Genomic DNA, 11,470 nt, shown 5'->3' with positions numbered 1-11,470 from the left:
GATCTCATTGTTCTGATCCTGGCACTCAGGCATAGTCAATGTAGCACTATAAGTAGGACCTCCCTTAGTACGGGATACATCAACAGGGCTGGTAATCAAAGGCAGCCTATAGTCTAGGTCCTCCTCGTCTACCCCTTAATCTCGTAGAAATCTTATTAGTAAACCCCTAAAGCCATACCTGCACTCTAGACGAAGACGCGTCTTTTTCATCACCGAGAAAATTATTGCACCTACATTCACATCAACATCGTTATGCATTAAGGCATATATAAGGCATACCCTTTCTCGTGTCACATCAGTTAGGTGCGTCGCTTGTATGAGATAAGTGTAAATGATCTTGGCCTAGATTCAAGCCTCTTTGTTCATATGACTAAAGGGTAATGTGAGGTGAACTTCGATTTCTTTATTGCAGGCTCATCTTGCTGTTGAGTGATTGCCACATAGTAAATGGCGAATGTCAGCATATGGTAGTTCTATATACATCAGCTTCAGGGGCTCAACATCAACTTCAAGTATCCCGAGAAGAACATTCAATGAATGAGCATTGAAAGTGGTAACTTGTCCTCGGATTTTGACTTCTGCGTCTCAATTTCATGGGTCCCAGTTGGCATAAAATTCTCCGACGAGGCTCATATTGCACTCACGAGGTTGTGCAAACAAGAAGTTCATATGTAATTCTTCTATCCGACGCACAATGTGGGGAAGCTCTCTCAGCAGATTTTTCCTGTGAATGAATTGTTCGGCTGTATACTTAGACTCATCATGCTTTACATACCATTTTCGGCCAGCCTCTAACACAGATTTAGTGCCATACATCCTCTCTTTCCTATGTGTGACAGCCGAGGGCTGAGATGCACTACGACTTAGTCTATTTCTTTTTCTGGTTAGTTCAGAAGATCCCACCTTGGCCTTACCCTTCTGTTGTCGACTCTACATAGTACCTTTCAAACAAATCATGTAGCAACCACACTTAGTTGCTAGTTCTAGTGCTTGCAAAATAAATGCAAGGTTACTCAGGCTTCCCTAATAAGAAATCTATACAAGCACAATTTCCCATATTTGCAGCAAAACCATTCATATTTATTTTAATTTATAACGCGTAAAGACATTGTCACATCATCAAACAGAACTGTAGTTGTACAAACTCAATATTGCAACACTTGTGCACTATATCTCATAAAAGCAAACAATTTATACCCAAAACACACATTAGAACAAGAATTATGGGAGTAGAGGGTGGTTAGAACACCCCACCCTTAATTAATGTGGTGATTGTGCAACAATACTCAGCAGTCCATCGTTATCAAGGCATACCACACACACAAATTTAGGTGTCCTACTCAATCCACATTTACTATCACCAAGTGAGTCCATCTATGTAATAAGTCACAAAAATTCATGAACTAAAAGGGACTTAAATCAAATGATGAGCACTAAATAAAGATTTTTATAATTCATAAAGTGCAACATTACATCTCCAAGGCAGAAATCACACTAAATCTTTAATCAAAGCACTAATATAATCATTTCATACACCTTATCAATTAAAAGAATGTAGAAATGAGTACTTACCTCTCAATTTGTGAAGAAGATAAGGATGTAGTAATTCTTTATTGGAGAAAAAAATACTACTTAGAAGAGATGTAGGTAAGGGAATTGAAGGGCGGCGCGGGCTTGGGTTTAAAAATGAAGAGGAATTGGAAAATAGGGTGGTATTTAAAGATGTTGAAAATTGGACGGGGCCTCTCTAAGTGGGGCGTCGTGGGCTCCATAGCTCTACTCCAAGTGAGGCGCCGTGGACTCCATAGCGCCACTCTGGGCAGGGCGCCGTGGGTATATCGCCTTTGCTCACTGGAATGCCAAAATTTTTGGCATGGATTTTAATCATTTGGGAAATATTTCATTCCCCCAATTATTTTTCACCCTGTACCATTCCATAGGGAGTATGTTACTTATCTGAACGCTTCCCCAACATTGTTTTATTCATGCTTCCATGTTTCTTAGTCCTGCATACTAACCAAAAACAATAAACTAATGTAAGAAAAAGTGGGTTGCCTCCCACTCAACACCTTAGTTTTGGTCGTGGCACGACTCATATTTTTATATTTTTGCTTTATTTTTCATTCCTAACAACTAAAAACTGAAAGACAGCGCCTTAGTTTACATCGTGGCACGACTCAGTTCAGTCTCACTCTTCCGCAAAGGTGACAGACACATTGTGGTTATTTCCATAATCCGCTCAATAATGCTTCACACATTGTCTATTCACCAAGAAATTTTTAGTCTTTTCTTTGTTCCAGAACTCCACCGCACCATGAGATGTCATATGCACTACCTCAAAAGGCCCAGACCACTTCGACCGTAACTTTCCCAGAAATAATTTCAACCTCGCATTTGATGAGTGGTGAGTTTATCACTCATTCGCACTCATTATTTATGCACATTACCTTATTTTGAATGAATAAATAAGACAAAATCCATGGATAGATGCACTAACATCCACTCTTTGCAGGCATAAAATTGAGGAGACCAAAAGATATGGATTGGAGCTGAAAAGGATTAAAAAAAGAGCAAAGAAGAGTGCAGCTGAAGACCTGGACTACATCAGCCTCGGTTACTGCAATCGCGGTCCTCTATCAGCAGTCGCAGTCAGTTAAGACGGTCAGAGTAACGCAGTCGCAGCACCCAACCGCGATCACGTGGTCGCGGCCACGGACATCTGTGCGCGATCGCAGTTAAGAGGGAGTATGCCCAGGGAAAGATTTGTAAAAGTACTTAGATGCATTCTAAGTCATATTTAAGCAAAAATTCCTTCTTCTTTAAGATAGCTTAGCTCATTAGAAATTTTGGAATTCAAGACTTATAACCCTAATCTCGGGCAAATGGGTAATTAACTTTGAAGGCTAAATTTCTTAGACTTTTTGTAAAGAATGAATGCGTTGGATGATCCTTATGGTATATCTCTCTTTACTTTCTTCATGAGTAGCTAAATAATTTAGTCTTGAGATTTTGTTGAACTAGGGTGTAATTGTGTGTGGGAATTGTTGTGTATGCATGGATTTTATTTGTTGAGTATGGATTCCACCATTACTTGAGCTTACGGGTTGGAATTTGATGGGTGAAAGCCCCAAATCTCCAAATGGGTTTGATGGGTGAAAGCCCCAAACTCTAGAAACCCTTTGTCATCCTCGAAAGAGTGATAAAGGTGAATATTAGGTAACCCATAATACCCTCGAAAGAGGGTTATAAGGGAACAAAGCAATGGTGGACAATTGAGCCTATGATTTACTACCTTTTGTAATCTTAGAAATAAGTGTATTAGGAGTGTAAATCACATCAATAACATCATCCTAGAAATAGGGATGCTTGATTGAGGTCTTGGGTGATTATGAAAATGCATACACTTGTTAGGTGCTCGAAAGAGCCAACAGGTGAAATCGTTGTGGTTTTGTTGAAAGATTGACCTCAATGAACTCTGACCTAGCCTATCCTTTAGTTAAAAACTAAACTTTATGACAAACCAACATCAACCCACATGCATTACCTCTAAGAAGACATAATCCCAAGATTTCCCTAAAATCTTGAATTCTAAGTAGAAGTTTAATTTACCAAGTTCTTGTTAAAGTTGGTTGTGAAGAATTCCCAAGCTAATCCCCTATTTTTTTTCAAATGTCATTTTTATTAACGTTTCGGGTAATCTCTTAGTAATTTGAGCACCCATAGGGTTTGAAGTCTATAGTTCACTTCTCGAGATTCGACCTCAATTCAACTTGGGTTGCTTGACAACGATCGCCTCACCCATAATTATGGGAGTGAGTTGAGCGTTATCAGCATTGAACAGCAAAACAAGTTGTTCTGGTTCAAAAACTCTATCAAGGATATGCTTATCATGCCATTTCTTAGTCTTCTCTTTGTACAGTTTGGCATTCTCGTAAGCGTGGAGATGAAACTTATCAATTTCAAAAAACTACAACAATCTTTTCTCTCTCGCGGCCTTCATATCAAGATTCAGCTGTTTTACTGCCAAATAAGCTTGATGCTCCAGCTCCACAGGCAAATGGCAGGCTTTCCCATAAACCAAACTATATGGAAAGGTACCTATGGGTGTCTTATAAGCTGTCCTATAAGCCCATAGTGCATCATCTAGCTTTTTAGCCCAATTCTTTCTCTGACCATTTACAGTCTTCTGCAGAATCTATTTTATCTCCCGGTTGGATACCTCTACTTGAGCACTTATTTATGGATGGTACGCAGTGGCCACCTTATGCCTAACACCATATTTAGCAAGAAGATTTTTAAACCAAGTGTTAATAAAATGTGTACCTCCATCACTGATTATAGCTCTGGGAGTGCCAAACCGACAGAATATGTGCTTCTTCAAAAATTTCAATACCACTCTGTTATCAATAGTGGGAAAAGTTGTTGCTTCCGCCCACTTGGATACGTGATCAACTGACACTAGGATATACAAGCTGTCATTGGATGAGGGGAATGGCCCCATGAAATCTATCCCCCGAACATCGAATACCTCAACTTCAAGAATGTTGTTTAGGGGCATCTCATGATTCCTAGAAGTTGTACCGAACCACTGGCATGGATCACAACTCTTCATGAAAGCCACTGCATCTCTAAACAATGTTGGCCAAAAGAAATCAGATTGCAACACTTTTTTGGCTGTTCTTTCACCCCCATGATGGCCACCATAAGGAGATGAAAGACACTTTTGTAGAACTTGTGTAAATTCAGCTTTTGGAATATATCTGCGTACAATTTCATCAGGACACTTCTTAAAACGATACGACTCGTCCCATATGTAAGCACGATAATCATGTAGCAATTTCTTTCTCTTTTGAATAGTATCTTCGGGAGGGTAAAACTCACACACCAACAAGTTCACATTATCCGCATACCAAGGAACTTTACACACCTCTATCGACAATAATTTTTCATTTAAAAACTCTTCCGGAATGCAAAGTGTATCATCAGCAATATAGTTATGATTTTCTAACCTGGACAAATGGTCTGCAACTTGATTCTCTGCCCCCTTTCAATCACGTACTTCGAGATCAAACTCTTGAAGTAATAGAATCTACCTGATCAACCATGGCTTTACATCTTTTTTTATGAACAAGTACTTGATAGACGCATGGTCTATGTGAACAATAACCTTGGTTCCAACCAAGTATGATCTAAATTTGCCAAATGCATAAACCAGTGCTAATATCTCATTTTCTGTAACTGTGTAATTTATCTAGGCATCATTCAACACTTTACTTGCATAATAAATAGAACAAAATATCTTGTCTTTTCGCTGTCCCAAAACTGCTCCCACTGCCAGATCACTTGCATCACACATTAGCTCAAACGGCAACTCCTAATCTGGAGAAATCAAGATGGGTACTTCTGTCAGCTTCTTCTTCAGCTTCTCAAAAACTTTTTGACAATCAACCCCAAAATCAAACTTGGCTTCTTTTTCTAAAAATTTACACATAGGGTTTGCAATCTTTGAAAAATATTGAATAAAACGCCTATAGAAGCCCACATTACCTAAGAAACTTCGCATTCCCTTCACTGTTATCGGGTGTGGAAGCTTTTCAATAACTTCAATTTTTGCTTTATCTGCTTCCAGTCCTCTAAATGACACCTTATGGCCAAGGACTATTTCTTTCTTGACCAAAAAGTGTCACTTTTCCCAGTTCAGTACCATATTTATCTCTTCACAACAAGCTAGGACTCGATCTAAATTCTGCAAGTAGACATCAAAAGAATTATCGTAAACAGAGAAGTCATCCATGAATACCTCAACAAATTCTTCAACCATGTCATAGAAAATTTCCATCATGCATCTCTGAAACGTTGCAGGTGCATTACAGAGGCTAAAAGGCATGCGTATGAACGCATATGTGCCATATGGGTAAGTAAAAGTAGTTTTTTCTTGATCCTTTAGAGCAATGGTAATCTAATTATATCCTGAGTAGCCATAAAGAAAACAGTAGTACTCCTACCTTACCAACCTATCCAACATTTGATCAATGCACGGGATAGGATAGTGATTCTTTCTTGTGGCTTCATTTAGCATTCGGTAGTCAATACAGCTCCTCCATCCAGTTACCATGCGAGTGGGAATCAACTCATTAGCTTTATTGGTAACCACAGTCATCCCACCTTTCTTTGGGATATAGTGTACTGGGCTTACCCACTTGCTGTTATAAATTGGGTAAACAATCCCACTATCAAGCCACTTAATGACTTCTTTGTGTACCACTTCCTTTATCACCAGATTCAATCTCCATTATTGTTGCACCCTTGGTTTGTAACCTTCTTCCATGTATATGTTGTGTATGCAAAAAGCTTGATTTATCTCGGTAATGTCAGACATCTGCCACCCAATTGCCTTCTTTCTTCTTTTTAAAACTGCCATAGCTTTTCTTACCTGTACATCATATTAACCTACAGGCAAAATAATAGGCAAGGTATCATTATTACCAAAGTAAACATATTTCAAGTGAGGAGGAAGAACCTTAAGCTCTAATTTTGGACCTTCATTAATTAAAGTTTTGGGCGATGGCCTAATTGTCCTGTTCAATGGCTCAAAAGCCAACTTTCTAGTTTCAATAACTGCCAAATTCATAACTTGAACCTTTGCAAGCGGCTCCACCTATCCATAAAGATCATGACCCACCAAAGCTCGCTTTAATGGATCATCAGACAACAACAACCTAATATCAGCCTCCTGGTCTATAACAGATATAGCAGATAACTCTTCATATATAGCAGGCAGTTTTAACGCCTTGTATACATAAAAAATTTTCACTTTATCATGAGCTCTCATAGTTATCTTCTCTGCTGCTACATCAATAAGTGACTGCCCTATTGTGAAAAATGGTCGCCCTAAAATAAATAGAACAACCGGATCAACTTTAAAATCAAGAATCACAAAGTCTACTGGAAAGATCAATGATCCCACTTGTACTAAGATATATTCAATAATTCCATTCAGCCTAGCAAGGAACCTGTCAGCCAATTATAAAATAATGGTCATGGGTTTGGGACTCTCAATACCCATTTTTTGCAATCAAGATGTAGGCATGATATTGATACTTTCTCCCAAGTCACATAATCTATAGGCACCGATGGCCTTCCCAATAGTGATCTACAAAGTAAAACTACCTAGATCCTTCAGCTTCGTGGGTAGTTTGTTTTGTATCTTGGATGTGCACTCCTCAGTAAGTACAGCTGTAGCATACTCTATCAACCAATTCTTCTTTTCCACTATGTCCTTCGGGTATTTTGCATATTTTGGAACACTCTGTAGAATATCAACAAGAGGAAGATTTACATGAACCTGCTTTAGAAGTTCTAAAAACTTCTTGTAACTGGCATCATCTTGGTGCTTTCTTTGCCTTTGAGGGAAGGGTAAAGGCAGAGTCTTCTTTTCCATATAATTTTCATCACTGGAAGCTTTTTCTTTGACCTCTTTCTCCTTATTGTCTTTAAGATCATCATCACTGACTATGGGACTAAACTGATCAGGTACCGCCTCCTTTAACTGCAACCTACTCCTTGTTGTAACCATATTTACATGCTTTGGATTCGTCTCTGTATCACTGGGTAAGCCTCCTTGAGGTCTTGTGCTTTGTGCTCCTGCAATCTGACTGAGTTGCAACTCTAAATTCCTTGTAATCAACTGTTAACTCTTTAAATCTGCTGCAAACAGCGCTTGATTAGCTAAAAGTTGCTTCATCATCTCCTCTATATTACTTGTTTGAGTAGTAGCTTGATTATTTTGAACTTGTTGTTGATTCTGTTGGACTGGCCCTTTATACTGATTATTGTTCTATGCCTGATTTCCACCCCATGAGAAATTAGGATGATTCCTCCAGTTGGGATTATATGTGTTACTGAAGTTCTATTATCCTAGACGATTCATATTTCCCACATAATTAATAGAATCTGGATTAACCGCACAAGCATCTGCTACGTGCTCACTAAGTCCACGAACCTCACACCAAGAATTTACCTATTGGACTGCATTAGCTGTAGCTGCTACTTGCGAAACCCACAACTTTATGTTTTTCAACTGAGTAAGCATCTGATTTTGCATTGTTGCAAGCTGAGTTGATAAAGCAGTGAACTGATCTACCTCTAACACACTTGCAACCTTTTTAGGAGCACTCCTTAAGTCAGCATGCCATTTAGGGTTCCCTTGTGAAATCCAATTCAGTAGTGTGTACAATTCATCATGTCTATTCAAGAGCTTGCCCACCTACTGCTGAATCCAAGAGATTCTTGGTATTTGGCTCTAGCCCCTCAATGAAAGTATGAACAAGAACATCATTAGATTGATGATGGTGAGAGTAATTTTTTAGCATACTTTTAAATCTCTCCCAATCTTGGTAAAGATTCTCTCCTTCTTTCTATGTGAAACTCAAAATCTCTCTTGTCAATCATGCGGTCTTCCCTGATAGAAAGAATCGAATAAGGAACTTTCGAGCTAAATCTTTCCAAGAAGTAATGGAGAGTGGTGGTTTGGCATGTAACCACTTCTTCATTCACCAATTAAAGAAAAGGGAAAGAGAGTCAGTCAGACAAATCAGTACTCACTCCTGCAGGAATATAAGTATCACTTATTTCCAGGAAGGTCTGTATGTGCTGTTGTGGGTCTTCATGTGAAAATCTGGCAAATTGCCCAGCCGAATTCAACAACTGCACCATATTTTGCTTTAATTCAAATCGACCTCCTGGCTCGGGTTTATGAATACTGTTAGTCGCATGGTTCGAAGTGGGATTTCCATCTCACGAATAGGTCTAGAAGCTGTTTGAGCAGGAGCAGCTGGGATAACTGGAGCTGGGACATGTCTGGTATTTGGATCAACTGGATCATTTCATTGTTTAGCCATTTGAACCTGTTGAATTGGATGAAGAGCTCTTCGTCTCTGTTGAAATACTAGTTCTAGTTTCGAAAAAGGCTCTACCAACTCTCTATCTCTCACCAGTCCTGTATTCAGCTAAACCTGCAATAAGTCAATCGCTAATATTAAGTCGTTAATACTTAAACTTACTTTCAAAAACCAAAAATTTAGCAAACTACTAATTATACTAGTCCCCGACAATAGTGCCAAAAACTTATTGCGTTCAAACACACACGCAAGTGTACGTGATCGTACAAGTAATAGAGTGACTTAGATAGTCAGATATCATTCCCACAAGGACTAAGCAACTAGCAATTTAACCAACTTTAGTTTTACACAAGGAGGTATTAAGTGTTGTAAAGTATCAAGATGATTTTAAAATTGTGAACAAAAATGTAAGTAAATAAGAAATAGCAATTTGTGACAATAGTAAAGCAAGTAACGGTTGTAAATAGTAATGATGAGAATTCCAAGGTTGAGGCACATCTAACAATCATACAATTCTCTATTCTTATCGCTTTCTAGTTGGTTATCGGGTTATTGATTTGCAAGGTTTATGGTACGATCTTGGTCTCCCGACCTCAAATATTATATCTATCTGAATATTGCAACTACATCGACTAAAAGACATGCAACAATTCATCTAGATTCACACAACTATCTTCTTGCAATTGAACAAAACAAGGCTCCTACGTATATCCCCATCCTAGATGCTAATTCAAATCCCTTATTTTATAAAAGGGTAAGAACATTGCTTCTTAATTTCTTCATTCTATCCTATGATTCTCCTCCCGTATTAACATAGAAATATAGATTTATTCTAATGGTGGTCACTCATCAAAATAGTAAACACGAGAAATTAAGAACAACTCATATGATAATCCAACAATAAACTACGATAAAAAATATCAAAGAGTAATAATGTTTTTAGCCTCTACCCCAGAACAAGGGTATTTAGCCACTCATGTCTAAATCCAACATCCCAAATAAATAATTAATCATACCACGAATTAATTTTGAAGTAAAGAAGTTCCAAGAATGTTTAAGAACCCTAAAAAAGAGATTTTTCTCTTTTTTCGTCGCTCTGTGCTTTCTAAAGTACTTTAATTATGTTTCCCGTGTTGGATTTTACACTACGCCAATTTATGCCTGGGTGGAGTGGAGACCACGTCGCCTTGTCTGTAGCGCCGCTCTTAGTGAGGCACCGCCTTGTCTGTAGCACCTCTCCGAGTGAGGCGTCGCGGGCTTATCGCCCTGGTCCACTGGAATTCACCTTAAAAAATTTCTCTAAGTCTTGGAAGCCCGGTTTTGGAGCCCGTGTGACGGGCTAATCGCCCTGGGCCACTGGAATTTGCTTTCCAACTAAATTTTTAAGGCACAACACGTATTTCTTTCAGTTCATTGCTCCGCTACTTGATCCAACCTTTCCAGCTTGCTTTCTAACTCCTTCTAGTGTCCGCGATACTCCTTATAATCAACTCAGTGCATCAATCATCACTTGCTTCATAATATGCATTCGATTTTTGTCCAAATCCATTAGAAATTTATCCTGCATCACTAATCATGTCGGTTAGATACAAAACACAATTAAGGCTTAAAGGCAATAAGAATAATACATTTTGGCTCTCAAAACAAGTCCAAATATGGGTAAATATTGGTGTTTGGACATATAAATACGCCCAAGATCAGTACACTCTACGCTCCTCAGACTCCACTATATGGAAATATATTGGGTACGTTGTTGTTGTGGATATTAACACAAATCCATAATTATGAGTCCATTTAATTGTTAATAGTATTGTTATTATTTACTCCTTCCTTTTCACTAGAGGTGTTTAAGTGGGCCGGGCCGGATCAATCCGGAACCGGATCGTGAAATTTAATCGGGTTGTAGGCCAGTCCAGATCCAGGCCTGGTTAAACGGGTCAGTCTGATTTCGGGCCCAACGGTAAAAATTTTAAAAACAACCCTAAATCAGCCCACTTAACCCAACCCGATCCAACTCATCTAAACCCGATGAAAATTGGTTAAAAATCCAATCAAAATTGGTCAAAAACAAAAAAAAATAAGTTTTTTCTCAAATATACACTATATATACCCACCTATATACATTTTAAATACGTTAAACAATATATATACACTATATATATAGTATATACTACATTAGAATTTAAAAAATAAATACACATAATACATATACACAATTACACATGTAATCGTGTATACGACTATACGTTAGTTAAATATATATACTACAATAAATAAAATATATACTACAATATATATATATACTACAATATATACACACATTATATATGTCACACCCCTCTTTTTACCGCGTCCGACCCCCGCTAGGGAGTTGGTTTTGGAGAAAATGGGTCTTTCCAATTAAAGTGACGTTTTAAAAAGGGATTATTTTATTTACAGAGTCGTCACTTGGAATTGAGTTTGGGTGTTCCAAGTCACCTTATTGAATCCCTATTCAAAAGGAAATGACTCTTTAATTTTTATTTTTCGATCTGCGAACTAGAAATCCGGATAAGGAATTCTGTTGACCG

The 11,470-nt window shown here is 38.2% G+C and overlaps 1 non-coding gene across 1 annotated transcript; it reads left to right on the top strand.

The window, feature by feature from the left end:
• The first annotated feature begins 8,343 nt into the window (after positions 1-8,343).
• On the top strand, positions 8,344-8,450 carry LOC124898241. The gene has a single exon (XR_007055217.1). It is a non-coding gene; the product is annotated as a small nucleolar RNA R71 (small nucleolar RNA).
• Positions 8,451-11,470: the final 3,020 nt, after the last annotated feature.

Source organism: Capsicum annuum, chromosome 4, assembly GCF_002878395.1.
Source record: "Capsicum annuum cultivar UCD-10X-F1 chromosome 4, UCD10Xv1.1, whole genome shotgun sequence".
NCBI lineage: Eukaryota > Viridiplantae > Streptophyta > Magnoliopsida > Solanales > Solanaceae > Capsicum > Capsicum annuum.
The sequence above is the reverse complement of the archived record's forward strand: the minus strand, read 5'-3'. Positions and strand labels throughout refer to the sequence as shown.